The sequence below is a fragment of the Panthera tigris genome, chromosome D1, assembly GCF_018350195.1.
Source record: "Panthera tigris isolate Pti1 chromosome D1, P.tigris_Pti1_mat1.1, whole genome shotgun sequence".
NCBI lineage: Eukaryota > Metazoa > Chordata > Mammalia > Carnivora > Felidae > Panthera > Panthera tigris.
The window spans coordinates 28866353-28887105 of NC_056669.1; positions in this window are offsets into that span (position 1 = coordinate 28866353).

A 20753-nucleotide genomic window follows, 5' to 3' on the forward strand; every position below is an offset into this window, starting at 1 on the left:
TAATGTAACTAGTGGAATTAATAGGTCTTGTTTACCGTGAGGAGCTAGAATTGTCACTACAAGATGAGGTAAAAGAGCAGAGTTACTTCACTAAGGTGTCTCTTAGAACTTCCAGACTTCGTAATAACCATCAAGGAACAAATATAGCAACTACAAACCAAAAAGTATAGGGAAACTAAGGGCTTAGATACTGTGGGGTCAGAGTCTGGATCACCCTACCAGACATGTACCCTTGACCAACCTAATTGTTTTCCAAGAATGAAAGAAAATGTAGCATTGCTGGCAGAGGAGAGAGATGATGAACAACTTCAGTCTTGGGGCCAGGTACTGTAGCAGTCAGCACTGTTCTTTACATCATTGACTCTGCTTAAGTGTTGCAAGAGCTCACAATTGGCTATAATTTTAAATGAGACTCTGTGAGCAGTTGGACTCATGCCCCAACTCCCTGTCCTTTGGGGAATGTGTGAACATGTAATTTTCTTGCAACACACATATGCACACGTGAATATATGGTAGAAGTCGTATACTGTAAGAAGGAAGATGTATGTAACGGGTAAGCATGCTTCCTGCCTCTGCTACTGCCCTCCTACCAAGCCCTGCTCCCTAGCCACTATCACACCAACTTTTTCACAGCTACTAGTAACACTTCCAAACTTGGGTGAAACACCACACTGCATGGCATGGGATCTCATATCCCAAGTAGCTGCCAAAGGGGTCAGGTGATACAACCCAGAAGTACAAGAGATTTTACACTGCACACAGAACACTTTAACGAAAAGCAGAGGATGAAATGCAGCTGGGAAAATAATTTCCCCCTCGTCTCTCTCCCTCTCATGGATTATTGCAAGGCAAAGTTCTTCCATGGAAACTATCTAGAGAAAGCCCACATGTTGAGCAGCAGCAACTGCTAAGTGACCTGCTTTGCTTCCTCCTTGCTGGGCTCACTGTGAAGTGGTAGCCAGAATAGTAAAGCATCCTCTTGTTCTGTTTTTGAGGTCTCTTACCACTACAATTCCTTTTTCCTCATCCATGTTGCCCTGTGCCTGCACTACCCAAATGAAGCATTGGCAGTTCCTGCCTTCTAAGGAATCCTGACTAGGAGATGAGCCTTCCTCTGTACACACGCATTCTGATTTCTCTCCCCTCCCAAGAAATAAGTTACCACTCTTTCCATTTGAAGGCATCTCTCCTGGGACAGTAAAATCTGTCCCTTATCTTCCCACTTAGTCTCAAGTCTTTGTCTTGTCACTATTTCCACTGTCTCCTGCATTATCTCCTTGCTCTTTCTGGAGTCACTCCTCAGACCACAGACATGCCAGCATCTCCCATCTTCAAAAACCTGTCCCTTGTCCTCATTTCCTCCTCCAGCTACTACTTATTTCTCATAAAGACAAGGCAAAACTCAGTGAAGTAACTATCGTCTCCACTTCCTCTTCATCTGTTATTTCTTTACATATGCCAGGGATTCTCCTCATTGCTTCATATCACTGAAACTGCATATCAGTGTCCTTCCTCTTAAAAATGTATTTCTACCCCAAATATGTCAGTCTAGGCTCAATCTTAATCTTGTTACACTTTTTGGCAGCATTTGACCTAATTGGTCACTGCTTTGAAACACATCTTGTATTTCGTTTCTGTCCCTCTCTGTTCCCTTCTGACCTCAGTGTCAGCTCACTCTCACTCTCCTTTACTTGATTATGCTCTTGTTCCTCATCTCTAAAGGTTGGATTGCAGACCTCCTCTCATCTCTAGCAATAATTTCTTCCTAGTGTTTTTTTTTTTTTTTGAGACTTTGGCTTTAAATCTCATCTATATCCTGATGGCTGCCAAATTTGTGTCTCCAGCTCCAATTTCCCCTGAAGCTCTGGACTCATATATTCAGCCACTCGACATCTGGATGTCCGAGAGAAACCTCAAATGTATCATGGATGCACATGGACACACATGGGCACACACACACACACACGGTGAATCATCCTTCTTCCAGTTGTTCAGAAAGGACAGTTGTTAAGACGCATCTTTGATTTCTTGATTACTCTTTCTCTGGCACACCAACATGTCAGCAAATTCTGTTAGACTTTTCTTAAACATGAATCTTAAATCCAGTGTTTCTCACGATCATCCCAGATCGGCACCTAGGAGAAGCCACCAACACATTCAACCAGGATGACTTCAGTAGTCTTCAACAGGTCTCCTTTTCTTCCTTTATTTTTTTCCTTGTAATCTACTCTTCCCATAGCAACCAGAAATACTACTTTAAAAATGTAAATCAGATCATGTCATTTCTAGTTCAGAAGCTTCCAGTGATTTCTCAACCCACTTAGGTAAAAATAAATAAATAAATAAATAAATAAATAAATAAATAGTTTTACTTACAAGATCCTACATAACCAGGCCTCCAGTGACCTCTGTGATTTCATGTGCTACCTCTCTATCTTACTCACATACATCTAGCTTGAGTTCTGTGCTATTTCTCCAACACACACCCATGTGCTTACCCCGGGACCTTTGCACTGACTATTTCAGGTGTCTGGAGTGCTCTTTTCTAAGACCTTTCTGGCTTGCTCCTTCACAACATTCACATCTCTGCTTGGTCTGTCTCCTTTAGGCTATTTTATGTTTCCTCATAGCAGTTGATCACTAACTGACAAGTTATTACATATTTACTTAAATAGTTCCTGTATTTCCCACTAGAAAATGAGGTCCACAAAGGTTGCGGTAATGTTTTATTCATCATTGCATCACAGCATTTAAAAGACTATTTGGCTCATAGTTGGTATTCAATAAGTATCTGTTGAATAAATAGGAGAGTAAATACAATGACTTAATTGTTCTTTACCATCAATACTCAAACATACATTCATATTTACACTTATTTATTTAAACCACTTGTTCTTTGGTGTGTGCTCACAATGTCTTTCCACTTTAGGAATTTTAGGTATCTCCCAATCATTGTATTATTTACCTTAAATATTGTGATGTTGGATTTCCATATGTGTTATAACGTTTTGAATTATGAGCTCATTATTCCAGACATTTTCTTCTGTAGGGGCTTTGTAATATTCTATGGACTACAGAAGCATCCACAGAGGTGGTTTCCTAGTTGCCTCTGAAATTGTTGCTAACTTTGCAATCCCAGACCAATTTTACTTCATATAAAATCGGGGTCTTATATTTTAGTACAGTTCAGACGTAGGTCTCTGACTTCTTGCAGCTGAATCATTATCCCCCGGTGGTCTAGCTGGAGGTATTGTTTCCCTGCCTTCTTCAGGCCAGGAAGTGAAGTTTTTCTAAGTAGGCACATTTTCCAGGCTCCTGGCTTTTTCCAAGGAGCATATTTTCAGCTGCCCTACACACATAGGACTGGAAGTTGATGTCCATTTCAACACATACATTAAGACCCCAATGGTATATACCCTGTCCATTTTCCTTCCTGGATACTATGATCTCAACATCTCCTTTTTACCATGTGTTCCATCTTTCCTCTGGAAAATGTAGTTAGTCCTTTTTTTTTTTTTTATTTCCACATTTGGCTACATATTTTATTTCTTTTAAAAATATTTTTTATGTAGTGTTTTTATGTGTTTGAAGTGGAAGATGGCTTCTTATAATTCAGTATACTTTGAATTATAAATCTCTAACTTCATTTAAAAATACCTAGGATAACATCATAGGCTCAGAGATCACAATTATGGTGGTGGCAGTGGTGTAAATGTGGTGTGTCATTTAGGAATGTGGTGAGATTAAAAAGGCAATTAGTATTGGGAAACATGTCCAAATGTTCAAAAGAAGTAATAGACAGTATTCTGTATTTCCTATTGTTGCTATAACAAATTATCACAATCTTGGCCATTTAAAACAACACCTATTTATTCTGTTACAGTTCTGAAGGCCAGAAGTCAGAGATCAGTATCCCTGAGCTGAAATCAAGGTGTTGGCAGGTCCATGCTCCTTCCAGGGACTCTAGGGGAGAATCCAGCTCTCCTAGCTTGCCTCATGCAGCTTCTGGGGATGTCAGTATTCCTTGGCTTGTGGCTGCATCACTTCAACTTTGAAGGCTAGAATCTTCAAATTTCCCTCTGCTGTCTTCACATTACCTTCTCTGGATGTCAAATATCCCTCTGCCTCTCTCTTATAAGGGTACATGTGATGACATTTAGAACCCACTGAATAATTCAGGAAAATCTCCTCATTTTAAGATCTTAACTATGTAATTACATATATAAAGACACACCCTTTTTTCCATCTGAGGGTAAATTCACAGATTTCAGGGGTTTCCTTTTAGGGAATCATTATTCAACCTACCCCAACCTATCACAGAAAAGTATAAATGGGAAAACTCATCCACTTTTTGCCAGCATCCTAAAGCCACAATTTCAGAGGGAGAAAGCAAGACTCACAGAAAACAGGTAAGCCACGACCAGGAGAACTGATTTATATGGAGGAAGCTAAAAAGAAGTTGAGTCAAATCACAATGGGAAGTGCATGTCAGGGAGATGCTAGTTTGAGATGATTTTGTTCCATGGAAAGTTCTAGGGACAAGATTAGGACAAGGAAGATGGCAAAGCTTTGACAATCCCAATTCTCCATAGCTCAATTAAATTTTAGACAAGTTTGCATTTTGGAATTAAAACAGTTTGTGATTACTATGAGTGGCTAATGGAATAAACCTGCACACTTGGTATGTCATGGTGTCCTTATTCAGCATTGCCAGAATCAGAAGGAGCAAGTGGGTCCTGGGGAATGGGGTCAGGCAGAGATCAACAGATTCATTTCTAGTTTGCCAAGGTCAACCAAAGGTCCATGGAAGTCCCTTAAAATAAATGGAGACATTTTCTGCAGGAAGAGTATATTTCCTAAATTTGGGGAGGCAGAGTGGAAAAGACCCTTGTCTCTTGGGGTCACCTAAAAAGAAGGGTGGGTTTGCACAAAGTTCACTAAACTAAAACGTTCATTCTGGTCAAAAGAAATGATTAGGGGGTCGCTCATGTCAAGTTAAAATCCAACTGAATTCTGTCTTCTCTTCAAAATTAGGCACAATAGGAATGTTCTTGGAAGATAGAAGAGATCAGAGGGAAAAAAAAGGTATCTTTCCACAAATGGATTCAAGTTTCCTGCAATTCACATAAAGACAAGGCAATCAACCTTTTAGATGTGAGGATCCAAATAATTGGCCCACTTTCTTCTGACATTGGAACAATAGTGGCAACTCAGGTGGTCTAAGACTTTGGCCTAAAGTGATGGAAAACCCCAAAATTCCAACTCAACATGATCTTTGTCTACATGCTACCCCTTAGAGAGTCACAAGGTTAGCAGAATTATTTGTCTGAAATGCAAATAAACCCTGAAAGAGCAAATGTATTTGTCATTCACTGACCTCAATGTGTCTTCTGTCAACTAATCCCGTTGCCTTTTCTCTGCTCCAGTTCTCAGGATTGGGGTAAAAAATGATTGCAGTCATGTGAGGCACTTAGAAGAAAGTGGAAGCACTGTTGAGTGTGGGGCACTAAGAAGGGAAAATCTAAGGAGATGCTGTAGCTGTGAACTTTGGTCCTCATCAGGGAAGGGAAAGGAAACTAATTATGTGCCTTGCATATTACCAGAGTGTACCTGACTGAAATCTTTTCCAACCCCGTGGGTGTCAGGACTCTCTCCAGTTACAAAGGTAAAAGAGTGTGTCAAGGGGGAACACTGTTTAGGGTCAGAGACAGGGCAAGAAGTCCACACTGGATTTCTTTGTCTTACTCTATTGTCAGCAGCATTCTAAGGGCCCTGATGGGTGGGGTTTGAAAATAACAGAAGAGAGCTGTCCACACATCCCTTACTCACATTTCAGTTGCCTTAGTTCTGGGGAAAAGGAGTGGCTACACTTTTCTTCTTCCTTCCTCTCTCTCTTCAAGAAGGGTACAGATACATCCCTCCACTGGCTTCTCCTAGCATCCTGACCCTAGCAAGATTATTTTACATTTAATTGCCCTTGTGTCAATTGCCCCCACTGGGCTTCTTGAGAACAGGAATTGTGTCTTCCTTAGGGAGCTCATTGCACTGGGTGCCCTGCATAGGGCTGACTATAAATAAATGACACAGAAACTACACATTCTTTTCACTATTGAGTGAGGGCATAATTCTGGCATTACCTGGATCCAGAGAACAGAATAAAGTGCCTCTGTGCTCAGGCCCCCTGCAAAGTACTTACACATAATTTTCATTCAGTAATTCTCAAACCAGCCCTGAGATACTATTATTCTTAATTCCACAGACAGAGAAACCGAGGCTCAGGGAGGTAAAAGGATTTGCCTGAGGTTACATGGCAATGGAGGGTGTTAGGATTATGCTTTCTTTACACCACATTTACAGACTGCCCCAGCATGGACACAGCTCTCTATCAGACCAACACGAGAAAACATGGCCTTTCCACAAAGGGAGTTTACAATAAAAGAAGACAAAGAGAAATGTCTAGGGATGCTTTAAACAGCAGCATGTTTGACATACAAGTTAAGGGCCCACTGACCCAATAACCTCGGGAGACAGGAGGATTAGGAGTGACCTGGGTAAGTGGGGTTAATCAGAGAAGGTCAGATTTCCTAAAGGAGGTGGCATTTGAGCCAGCATAGCCAGCAGGTCTGCTGCAATGCAGAACTGGCTCATTGAAGAGCAAGCTAGGCTCACTGGGAAGTGGGTGTAATTAAGTCTTTCCCCAGCAGCTGCAGAGCTTGAGGTTCTGGGGCTGCCGCTGGTGTATTGCTAGTGCCCCCCTGTGCACAAAGGAAGAAGTGGAGCACTTTATGGGGTAAAGGGGAGTGGCACCACAGCTATCAGTGCCCTCCACCAGGAGCATGCATTTCATTGCTGACTCCCCAAAGAAAAATTTTGCAAGGGCTTCTTTAATCTGAGTAAAAAATAACTAAGCAGTTCTCCATGCCCAGAATGAGACTTCCCCTTCTCATCTCCTGCTGCAGTGAGTGTCTCTGGTCCTGGGCATGATCCATAAGATCTCAAGAGGTCCTCCAAGGGTGTGCTGTAGACAAGGAAGGGCTGAGAATTCCTCCAGAGGATGAACAAGGGTTTCACTCCCTGGCCAGGGCTCTGTGCAAGGGCTGCCTGATGTAGGTGAAAGAGCCCCAGGCTAGAAAGTGTGAGCTGAAGATGTCAGTGTTTTTGCCTAGTTTTGTGTCACTGCACAATTTTTTCTTGGGACTTCAATTTCTCCATCTGCAAAATAAATACTGAATCATATGGGAGTTGACCTTCCTGTCATGTGTTCACTGCCCCCTGCTGGGTCCTTCCAGAGCTCTGCAGGACAGTGATACTCACTCAGCTCCTCTCCCTGGCTGCTCCTCCATCTCACCTTTCCCTTGGAGTCAGTAGCAAAGAATTCAGAAAGTTTAATGAGTTAGATCGTTTATTTTAGATTACAAAACTGAAGGAGACATTTCCTGAGGTTCCTGTGGTTCCAGCCTTAGATTCCATGTAAGGAGATTCAGTTCCTATCCAAGAAGGTGAGCAGCACTTTTGTTCCTTTAATGTAATTCAACAACATACATTTATTTAGTGACCATTATATGCCAAGCGCGATACTGCTGAACTCACCGCTACCCCACCCCAGCCGAATGAATCACCTAGAGAAGACATCCACTTGCATCTTAGTTAACTGTAATACGAAATTATATCTCTGTTATCCTTACATCTCTGTGAGACTGTGCATGAGGACAAGAATTGGAGAGGAATAGAAAATACAAAAGTAAGACAAGAGCTGATTTAATAGGGTATTGGGAAGCTGGCAGTAAGCAACGTGCAGTGTTATAATGTCGTCTATGCAGACACACATACAGCCCATCACAAGGGTGTATAGATGGAATGCGTGTATTAGACATAGAGTTGCCATAAGACAGGGGGAAGCACAGAGTCACGTTTACGACCCCAGCCAGAAAGTCTCGCCAGGGATGCCATTTTAATATCCACATTAAAGGAGGAAGTTCATGCACCCAGTGAAGCAAGCTATGGAATAAAAAAAAAAAATAATAAATAGATTCATTCATTCAGTCAGTCATTCACAGCTGAAGATACACAGATAATTAATACACAGTCCATGCCCTGGAGGAAAACTCAGGGAGAACAAACAGGAAACAGTCAAGAAATGTTCTTTATCAGATGAACACAAACCCAAGAGAAGCGTTTTCTTAATTAGCAATTAATGATAACGTCCCATCTTCACAGCTCACTGTTTATAAGCAATCTGTCAGTTATGAGGAGTAGTATTATTATTAGTATTAGTATTTACTTTGTGTGTATAGGGTTTTCTGGGAAAAGCAGGAGGAAGAAAAGAGAGTGAGGACCTGGCAGGGAGGGTGTATTTTAAATGGAGGTCTGGTCTGCAATTATCAATAGAAAAACAAAGCTCTAAAATAGAGTTTGTGAAAATTTGAAAAGAGTCCTCAACAAACAAATTAATACTAAACTCACCCATTGCTACCAGCAGCCTCCCTCCAGCTCCCATACCCAGGACAGTCTACCTAAGGATGGTATGTTTTGTCTGATTTACATTTCTTTCTCCCCCGGAAGAAACTGCATGCTGGTCCTCCCTGCACCCTCATGCTGGGATGACACCAGAATGCTTTTCCCAACAGGCCAGATGCATGTGAAATCTCATCACCTCCTTTCCACATACACTCCCTATTTGCTTGTGATACAGAAGCAAGACCAACCCTAGGGGGAGGAGCTGGGGATTCTAGTTCCATGGAGAGCTAGGGATTCAGGCAGGGCCCCTCCTTGCCACCTACTGAAATGTTGGGACAGCTTGGGGAAAGACAGACTCCAACCCTTTCATTATTGGCCCTTGACACCACTGAACAGAGGACAGTCTGCTGACCCTTGCAAAGGGGGACAGCCACTTACTGGCTACTTTCTGCCCATGGGCTAGATGAGCTCTCATGTTTCTGGCCTGCTCCATTCTTACCTTCCTATTGGCTGACAAGTGATTTAGCTCATTATATATATATATATATATATATATATATATATATATACATATATATATATATAAAACCCCCAAACTTTACTCCATCACCACCATTATCACCAAATTATTCAAATCTCCAAAGAACTCTAGGCTAAATTCATGTGAATAAAATAACCCCCTTTGCCCTCACCTCCTCACCCTACTTTATCTACCATTAAGCACCCCTATAAAAAAAGTATATCTTATAAGAAACACTACGGAGAACCCATGGATTTTTTTTTAGGTGGGTCTTCCAAAACAAGTTGCCATCTTTAATATCCTCTCCATGAGCCCAATGCCAAAACATTGTAACTAAAATGAATGAGGAAATCAATTTGAAAAAAATCAGAATTTTTTTTCTTTTAATGAATGTATTGAGGCTAAAATAAAAGAGAACAAATTAAAAAACAAACAAACAATCAAAAGAAAAAACAGCCTCTGCCAGAGAAAGTATATCAGAGCAGGTCCTGCATATTTCTGTTCATTTCCTTTGTTAAACGATTATATCTCTCCACTTAAAGGAGCATGGGGAAATGGATGCAGGACAGATTCTGGGGCTATGAAGGGTTAAACACCTTTTTCTTCGTCAACAGTATGCTCTGGGGATGCAAGAAGAACCCTGGTCAATAGACAGATATATTGACTTGTTATTATTTAAAGTTGTTTAACCAGGTAGAGATAAACGAAAGCTTTCAGCAGCTGAACTATCACACAAATCACAATTAAGGTGGCATATGTGTTTGGAAGACGTAAAATCAATTCCCGCGAAGATAATGTTTTAGGCTCTATTTGAACTTGAAAACAGAAGTAAATTTTCAGCAGCAACAGCTGGGCTTGTTCCATCCAGGAGGCTCTCTATTAACTGTACAAGAAGGGCCTTTATTACCTCTTCTAATGGTTTTCCTCTATGGTTTTGTCTTCATCAAAAAAGCCAAATTGATTGCTGTGGTGCTGTTTACTGATGTGGCTGTTGAGGACAGGGCAGCAGCTGGGTGCTCACCCACTCCAGTCCCTGGACCTCCCTCTGTTCTGTGAGTGCTATTTAATGTTTAGGAGAGAACAATGGAGCCCTGAGGGCTACTGTTAGGATTAGGTGGGGAAGAGAAGGGGATTAGCCCTCCTTCTTAGTTTCACTCCCTAAGGTAGACTTCCCTGAGCTTGCCTAGGTGGGAGAGCCTAAGTATAGAAAAGCAAGGCATTTATTCATCTAAAGTAATCTCTGTGACTTAATCATTCTTCGGAGTTTCTCCCAGTGGGATGTGACCTGTGAGAACCGCACCTCACTGCTGAAAGATTTAATGATCTGAATTTGTGCATCAATTTTTGTGGTCCTCCTAATTCTAGCCTAAACTCCCAGGAGGCAGGGACCACATTTAATACCACTAGATTTTTTATTGGACTTTGTATGGTGCTGGCACACTGTAGATGCTCTTAAAAGGAGGGCATGGATATTAGGAATCCACTGGTACAAAGGCTGAAATCCAATCTGCTTCCTCCTTGCATTGCCCTTTTCATGATATTCCGTGAGAAGTGAGGCCAGTTGAATGTTCTACTCCTATTGAATTCTCCCTAATGTTTAATTAAGATACAAAGGTGCAGTATAAACTGAATGGAAATGAGGGTGGAGCATACGTTCCCCTTTTGGGGGTCATGGGACTTACCTGTGACTGAGAAGAAAAATACATTGAGGAAATAGAAGTTGGACTTCCCGTGAGCAAGAGATAGGGTTCAAGGACACTGCACTTCTAGAGTGACAACAGAAGCAGATCAGGGGAGGAGAGATGACCAGGAAAGGAACAGTAACCAGGGAACCTGAACACCAGTTCTAAATCTGGGTGCTAACTACTTGTGAGACCTAGGATAAGTCACTGGCCTCCAATGTGTATATGCTTTGTCAGAAAAGTATGAATGGTGGGACCTAAGCTGCTTAAAATGTGAGCACTTATAAAAACTTAAGATTAGTATTGCCATTGAAGACAAACAAAACAAGCAATCAATCAATCAATCAATCAATAAATTACCTGTTTCTATTCAGTTCTATTTCCCTTTAGACAAGAAGTAATGTAGATGAAAACAATGGATTCTCCCTTCTCAATATCTGTAAGTTCCTTTCCAACCCATGACTATCTCCTACAGCAGACACTCATGATCATAAATATGGACCACACAGAGCTCTCTACTTCCCCTACTCCCCACCCTACAAGTGTTGACACTCTTTCACTCTTCCCAGCAGATCTCTACCAGGCCTCTGCTCACAGGAACATTTTGTTCATGGTATTTCTCAACTCAAAAGCCATAGATACACTCATTCAATAGACACTGAGTTTACCATGTGCCAGACACTGTTGTACATGTTTAGGAAACTGCAAAGACATAAATGACCTGCTGTCACTGAATTAGGTTCATGGAGGATGATGAAGGATGATAGATAAGGAGAGGAAGTAAGAGAGAGAGAAAGAGAGAGAGAGAGAGAGTGAGAGAGAGAGACATTTAGACATAGACATATCCATTTATATTTATTTAAAGTCAATGGTTCCCATTTGCTTGAATGGAGTCATATTTGACTGAATAGGGTCTATATTCCATTGTCCATAATCTACCTTCCTAGGCAGATTTTTGTGGATCTTTCCTGTTTTATCCAAACTGGATAAAAGCTACTCCTTCTTACTTATATGACACTGTATCATAGAGTTGGAGCCTGGAATTACATTCCCTCCTCAGTTCTTTGTACAATTTATAGTTCCCTCCTACATGTTGCTTTTCTGTTATTCTCAGACTTGTGCATAGTTTAGGGTCAGACACACATAAGCCAACACTACCACGTGCTTGTTCCTCAATGGAAAAGTGGGAAGAGTCAGTGCTGAAGATCACAGGGCATTGTCTAGGGACTCAGTGACATTTTTTACATGAGACAGAACCCCCTCAACTTTGATCATGGAAGCTCACAAAGAAGGCAGACTTACAAAAGACCTAACTGACCTGCTCTTGGGTTCAGTAAATAGATTCCAGTGCATTTAGGAACATGGGGTCAAGCCTGAGAATGGGGGAGGGGGCATTTTGGTGTTGAACTGGAAAGAGCATGCAACAGGACATCGAATAGACCTGCATTGGATTCCTAACCCTGCTGATCTCCAGCATTGTGCCTCTGAGCTGCAATGAGGATAATACATCATTCCTGAGGTTGCTTTGAATATTATATAAATTAGTATATGTTAAAGCTCCCAGCTCCTTGTGTGATTTCAATAAAAATATCAGTGTTAGAGACTTTTTGCCCTTGCTCTGCCTCCTGCTGTCTGCCCCTGTGCACACATTGCTGCTGTTGTAATGCTATTGTACAAGGAATGGGTCTGCTAAAATATCATTAACCTGTGAACTGCACTGTGTGAAAACAAAAAGCATATTCACAAGACAGTATTCTTCACCCCCCCGGCACCTTCCACTTCTTGTCTTATTCTCTTCTGCAGCAGTTACAAGTTCCTTAAGGTAAGAATTAAGAGGTGGGAGGGGGACTGGTTGAACAGTGCTGAAACTGCCCACAGAACAGATCAGTACAGGAAAGAGCAAGGCAGGGACAATAGAGAATTCTGCGAGTAACTCAACAAGGAATTGACATCAAAGGGGACACATTCAAACAAGCAGACTAACTCAGGTACTGGAGGCACCGTTGCACAAGGTGGCAAATAACAGACAGGGAGAAATCACAAATGGGGGTGTCCAAGCTGCCTGCTGCAGTACTGAGACTGGAACCCTGGCTTCATCAAGAGAACTGGTGCCTTTGTATGTGAGAACCTCCGATGAGTCTCTTTACTGTCCTCACTGACTTAACCACACAGCAACGGTTTCTCTAATAAGCGGATTCCCCTGAGACCTTTACCCATGAAGAGACAGAAACTGAAGTAATCTGGTCTTGTAACCAGAGCAACCATCCTTGCAAAGCCACGGAACAGGGAACGGTGCCAAGAGCACAGGAGCAGGCTCCTAGGGTAGTGCCAGCCTGCCTTCTTCCTCAGGAACAACGAACCCGGAAAGTACCCCACACCCCACAGGGTCCAGGCATCAGGGAGTTAAGAGACATCCTCTGTGCATTTGTAGTTGGATTGTTGACACTCTAGTGATGGCATGGAGGCACAGGAGAAAGGGGAGAAGGAAATGGCTACTATTTAACACTAAGGAGCTAGATACTTTTCTAGGCACTCTACAAGTTTTATTTCATGTGATCTTAACAACAACAACAACAACAACAAAATCAGAGAATGATATTTAAGCAGAACCATCCCTTACACTATGCCTTCTGGCCATCATATGTGGTAAGTGTGGTAAGACAGAGCAGAGGGTGAATGAAGAGAATTCACTTATCAGTGACTTCTCTGTGTCAAGCACCTACAGGCCAGGAACTTGCCAGGTACTTCCCCACTGTACTCTATCATACACCTCTCACAGCAGTGTCATGGCATAGTTACTAATGTTACTTTGCAGATGAGTAAAACCAAGCCTGCAAAAGGTTGTGCTATAAACCCATAGGCACACGACTAGTCTATGGGAGAATTAGGATTTAAACTAAGTTCTTCTTTGCTTGCAGATCTGCTGCCTCACCTCAGAGCAGCATGTACAGATGGGTGCAAACTCACACGGCTCTGTGTTGTCATATACTGATAGACCCACCTGCAGAATCATGCTGCTGTGAGATGCAGCCAGACACCAATGGCTTTTTGTTGAGATGCAGCCTTCCCAGACTTAGAGGGCCTCTCTGGGATCATTGGGGAAAAATTGATCAGAGGTAGAATTATATCTGTATCCTCAAGTCATTCAAATGGAATGTATTCCTCTTAACAGTGGCTCTCTGATGAGGTTTGAAAGCTTAAGAACCTTTCTGAAATGTGTTTGCAAGCAACTGAGCATCAGATAATATGATAACACAAAGAGGACTTGCCTCACTGTAACATAACAGATGAATTGTAATAAAACACGTTCAAACATTCTCTCGTTTTCCAGTGAATAGTGGTTTGGCCCTTTGCAATAGACTTGACAAGTGCCAAATCCCATCTGGGTAGGGGGACAGCTGTGCCATTTCCCCCCTTCCTTGCTTAAATCATCTGTTACTTCCTGGCTGCCTAATCAGAGAACTACTCTCTACCCTTCCATCATAACAAGCAACAAAAACAGTACCTTTATAAGACAAAATCAGGATACAGAGGAAATGGAGGATCAGAAATGAGTTGCAGATTATCCAAGGAGCTAGAGTTCCTATGGAATTAAAGTGGAAGGCACAGGAAGGAAATCAGGCATCCCTTGTTGATGATGATGGATATAATTAGATGGCTCAGGAAAATGCTGAGAGAGCTTAAACCTCTCCACCTGGAGGGTCTAAAGGTGCTTGAAAATGGATGTATCAAAAACTGGTTAGAACATCCTCCTCCTAAGTTTTAGAATCATAGAATGGTATTATCTTCCACCTAATTGGCTAAGTTGGAAACCTGGAATATTCCCCATATTTCACATTCCCCATCACCCTATGTATCTAGTCCCTCTGATTCACCCCCTAAAAATCATCCCAACTTGCCTGCTTCTTCTTACTCTTCATTATTTCTCACCTAAATTATTTCAGTTGCCTCTAACTTGTGTCTTCCTTGCCAGTGTGACCAACAAACATTAATTGACCCTTCTGTCATGGCAAGCTTTCCAAATTGCCACCCAATTCAGTTATTCTTCTGATGAAATCCTTCTGTCTCCTCTTTCTCTTTTTTAGGACAAATCCCAATATCTAATTATTTCTTGTAAATTTATTAAGAATCTCACCCTTACATACTCATTCTACCTTGTTTCCTGCCATTTAACCTTTGCCCTCAACTGTCTTGAGATAATCTGCACTTGCATTTTCTTGACTTTGCTATGTTTCTCATGCCTGCACTGGTTCATCAAGGAAGGATGAGCCTCTGTATGACTCACTTTTTCCCTCCCTTTTCTTAGCTTTTCTTCTATTCCTTCATAAATCATTTCTGAAAGTGCATGTGGAGCCCTAGTGTCTGGTTATGAGCTCTCTGCTGGGCACCTCTAGCCTTGAACAACACCTACCATGTTGTGCTATAGTTTTAAATCCTCCACTGGACCTAGACCTTCTTGAAGATAGACACTCTGTCTCTCCTACATGTATCCTTTGTACTTGCCATATATTAGCTCTCCAAACGTATTTATTAGATTGGAATTTAAGTTTTTCTCTATTTTTTTTTTCAAAATTCCCATGGGATTCTACCAAAAATCTTTCCACTTTCTAGGTTTACATCCTTGAGTGATCTAGGACTCAGAGAGTTTGTTTCTCCTTTTTAAACTTCAATAAAAAAATAATACATAGGGCTACCTGGGTGGTTGAGCATCGGACTTCAGCTCAGGTCATGATCTCATGTCCATGGGTTTGAGCTCCACATTGGGCTCTCTGCTTATAGCTCAGAGCCTGGAGCCAGCTTTGGATTCTGTGTCTCCCTCTCTCTCTACCCTTCCCATGCTCACACTCTTGTCTCTTTCTCTCAAAAAAATAAAATAAAATGTTAAAAAAAATTAAAAACTAACATATAAATATAATTTACATTTTTTGAAAGAAGCAAACACAGTTGAAATTATATTTTATAAAAGCTCAGGGAAGTGAGGGCACTGAAGGAAGCCTGAGGGAAGAATAGGAAGAAAAGGGGATTGTTTATTTTGCAACTAATATCTACTATGTAATTTCTTGAACATCCTTACCTACTCACACCCAATAATGTCCCAGTCAGTCTTCTGAGGTAGATATGATGACCACCATCTTAATAAAGATAAGTCTGAAGCCCAGAGAGGATAAGAAATTAGTCCAAGGCCACATACCTTGTAACTTGTGATGTCAGAGTGTAAAAGAAGTTCCCTCAAACTACAACACATTATGTCTCTGAAGAGAAAATACATGGTTTGAGCATATAAACTAAATAAAAGAAAATATGTCTCACAGGGTATAGCAAATAGTGAAGAGATAAAAACTGTAAACTATTCTTACTTTTGAAATAAGAGCTGCTGTGGAACACTTAGATGCAAATGAGCCAGGTATTCCATCCTAAATCCTAGAGTTCTAGGAAATTCTTGTCTGGAGGAACTCAGTTTAGAGGAAACTATTCAGCAAGTTCACACTATCTTTGCCTGTCACCCTTCAAGTTTCTGCTATGCTCGTACTCACAGTTGTTGTTTCCTCTTGTCCCCACCAGAAAGTATCGTGGAGCTTTGAGATCCAATGGAAGACAATATGCTCAATAATCCCATGTGGGAACAAAACTTTATATTCTAACCAGAATTGACATTATAGGTGGTTCGTCTCCCTCTCTGGGAAATTTTGTTAACTTTCTCACCAATTGGGTCATGTGGCCCTTTGGACATTTATAGTTGAATGCCTTTCATGATATTCATTTATCCAACTGATATCATTCACTCTATCAATAAAATCTTGAACACTGAATGTGCCCTGGCCCTGGTACCCCATTTATTTTTGTAGTAATAGATCTGTTCACCACATCCACTGCCTATAGTAGCTCTCTACCTCTCAGCTTTTCATCCTTGGGGGATAAAAGTAGCTTCCTAATCACTTCCCAATATTTGCTTCTGCTATACTCATTTTCTCATATCTGTATTGTAATTCTTGCAATATTATACTGTAATTTTCTCTTCATATAGCTGTTTCCATATCTTAGATGTGAGCTCCTTAAAGGGAGTTCCTCACTAAATGCAATGGATGAACAAATGAATAAATGAAAAAAAATTAAGAAAAAAAAAAGATTTCCTACTGATCAAATGAACATGTTCCATGAAAGTAGCATCATTTTTAGTTTGAAACTTTTGTTTTCTAAAGCTGATAAGATTTGGTACCAATTAATGCCACCCCCCACCATTTTCATCAAAATTATTTAACAGAAAAACAAAAAAGAAGGCAGAATTGCCAGTTGAGATCTCTCCTGTCTTCAGCCATTTGTTATGTTCATTGCAAGACTGCATTCTCAGTGTTAGAAAATTCAACATCAATGTCTATTCATCTGGGTGTTTCCACTCAGCTCCCAATTCTCCATTTCTCCATCTTTTTTCCTACTGTAAAATATCCTGATAGGAACAAAGTATGCCCTTAATATATTTACTAAAGCCCTTCTCTGTAGATATGTTTTTAATAGGGTGTATTTTGGGTGAAGATAACAAAAATGTATCCAATAATTTAGCTGCCGAGCTTAAGAATAACCAGATAGAGGCTCCCTTGCAGAATGAATAGATAGCAGCAAAGATTTTCATTACCTTGAAGTGGCTTGATAAATAGGTATGTCTACCAAAGGCTAGTTGGAGAAATCTTGGTGGATGGATTGACAGGTAAGGGAAATATACATGGTTTAAATAAATAAATGAGAATAGTAATATTAGGGAGTTTCGTGAGTATATAGATAGAATAGGAGTTAGATAAATGGGGAGATAATATATGAATAAAGAGATGAATGGTTTGCTAATGGAAGAATAAATTGGTACACAGAAGACTGATGGAACTGAGTGGCCAGATGGAATGAAAGACCAATGAATGTCTATGCCTCAGCAGGAGAGCCAATAGATGGGTAAATGCTGTGGTATGAACAGAAGCAGGAGATGGTCAGGTGTGGATGGGAAGAGGATGATTAAAAGGAGGAAGAAAGAGGAGAAAGGAAAGGGTAGCACTAAAGGTATTATGATGGTAAGGGGGACTGGAATTTGTTACCTTGACAAGTCATAATTTTACAATGAGTCCGAGGAAATTGGAAACTCTCAATCATTGGTACCACCATATTCTTGGTATTTTAATTTACAAAGAACATGACCTAGTTTATCAAGCTATCTGTGCTCCATCTTCTGTTGGGATGACTAATTTTTTAAGATTTATTTTAGAGAGAAAGAGAGAGAGAGAGAGAGAGAGAGAGAGAAAGAGAAAGAGAGAGAGAGAGAGAGAGGATGTGCTTGAGTGGGGAGGGGCAGATAGAGAGGGAAAACAGAATCTGAAGCAGGCTCCAGGCTCTTAGCTGTCAGCAGGGAGCCCAATGTGGAGCTCAAACTTAAGAACTGTGAGATCATGACCTGAGCTGAAGTCGGATGTTTAATCTGAGCCACCCACGCATCCTGGGTGAGACTAAGTTTTAACAGGTTTAGGAATGACCCATTGTTTACCTATGAACCCAATAAGAAATAAGCCTCATAAATCTAGCTCAGGGTCATAGCCAGAGGAGCTAGCTATTATGTAAAGCCAACTGGAGAATTTTAACACACTTTCTGTTGTATTCAAAACCATAGTTAGCCATTGGCCCTAGGCTTCATGTGGGGGTAGTCTTGTGAAATCCAATAGCTGAATGAGAAATAAAAACTGTCCTAAAATTTTTGAAATAGAACATACCAACAAGAATAAATTCAAAAATGGTGCAAATGAGGAGTCAAAGAAAAGGAGGGTCAAGTGTCCAGTCCAAGATCACATAGTTAGTTAATGGCAGAATTTGGAAGGGTTAGCTGATGTATAAATGATTGATGAGAAGCTGAATTGTAAGAAAGAGGTTAATAGCCATCCCTTCAGAAAAGCAGATGGGCAAGCGATGAAGATAGAGGTGTTGGAGTTTTGTTGAACGAGAACGATGTTTTAGAAAAGACAATCAGAAAAAGGGAGCTTCTTCTCCCGATCCCTTTCTTATGCTATTTCCCATATGTATACTATAGTAAAAACCTAAGATGGAGAAACAATCAATCCAATTACATACACTCTTAAGAATAAATGCACATCATAGCCACCATATTTTCTACATATGTACTCTTGTCAAAGCGGTTATGATTCAGTGGAATCAAGTCACATGAACTGTTAAGGAGTGTCATTTTTTTTCTTGCAACTTCTCTATTGATTTCATTTTAGATTAGGTCAAGACATAATTTAGACTTTGAGGCTGCAGCTACATTTTCTATTATTTGTAAATGGCATAGATATTCAAATATATAGGTATAATATGCAACGTGCCTAGACTTCCTTCTACTCTGTGTGTGTGTGTGTGTGTGTGTGAGAGAGAGAGAGAGAGAGAGAGAGAGAGAGAGAGAAATAGGCTACTCAGTTTTCTGATTGCATCTACTCCCCAAAGCTTAAAGCACACATATGGGAGAAGCATATGGGAAAAGCATAGCCTGTTTTTCTCCATTCCTGGATACTTAACAAGATGTCCTAATAAACAACCCCCCAAATGTTACAAATTTCTTTGAACTTTATTGATACACTGCACAATCACAACCATCTCGTATTCATCCTGAATTAGAAAAGGTTACAACTACAATGTAACATGCACAAAATTCAGGTAGTATATTCACCCTTAATACAATTATTGACAGAAATCAAGTCTTCATTGATTTTTGAAGGAAAAAATAAGAAAGAAAATAAAAGAAAAAGAACTCTAGAAGTTATACTCTTGTATCATGTGATAATTTTTAAAGCATTTAAACATAGATTTGTTTTAAGGATAATTGTGAGAATGGGCACACCCATTGTCTGACACAGCTATAACGGCACCATTGATAAGTCATATATATATATTTTTTTAATCTAAAGGACTCTGAACTTGACAGATACATTTTTTCGTACACCCACACATTCCTCACAACTGCACTTTACAGGTCACAAAAATTTTTGAATGATTAAAAATGCTCCCTTTAACTAACACAAGGGCAGCTATTATTACTTATCATTGCTATTATTGATATCCTTATAAATCTGCCAATAATGTAGAATGCGGCCCTAGAAGGATAGTAGAGGGTTCACAATCTTTCTTTCTCCACTCAGTGACATGGAACAATTGTATGCCTTTAAAAGGGCACCATTGAAAGAAACAAAAAGGAATCTCTTTAAAATATTGGAAATGAGGCTTAGCTGCTTACTTTTAGGATGAAGACAATGGTGCCTAATTAAGTCCACTCCACATCCCCTTGGACTCTGAGGCTCCTGCACCTGAAGGCTCAATTGCACTGGTTCAGCTCTGTCATTCTGCCCTATCTTTTAATTGCAAATCTATTTCTTCTTCCTTTCATTTACTTCTCTTCTCTTAAGTAAGAAATGAGGGAAATGAGAGTGGCATTTTTATTTGTTTGCTTTTAGTGATCATTAGGAGTCCTCATCATATGGTATCTTTTGAAAATGTTGCTTTCCTAGTTACACACCTGTGAAGTTTTACTGAAACTACTCAAACTTATTTGTCTTAAAATCAAAAGGGAAGCTCTGGATGGTAGAAGAGGCAATTGGGTGTAAGTTTCTAGGAATATAACTTGTGTGAAACAAAACCAAAACATCCTCGCTCTTGGAGAAAAGGACAAAAAAGTAAATTTGCCAACAAGAAGAATTTTATGCTCCTTTCCCTAATTTCAAATATATTAAACTTTACATTAAATAAGTTTTTGTTTGTTTGTTTGTTTGCGGTTGGGGAGGTGGGTAGGTGGGAAGGGAAAGTGGGCCGGTTCCGGGTGAGGACTCAGGGTCAAATTGGAAAAAAACTCCTCCCATAATCCATCTTATCTTGAGCCACTCCTACCCTCTTTCTCCCCATGGCTCTGATGACATCCATACACAACTACAGAGGAGAAAACATTCCTTTTGGCATTGGAAGTACCAACCAAAACTAGAGCATTCCATTTCTGGACGCGATGGCAATGATAAGCTTTCTTTGATGTTGACAGCCCACTTGGAGGTTCTCTGCTCTTTTCACATAAGAGTTCTTCCAAA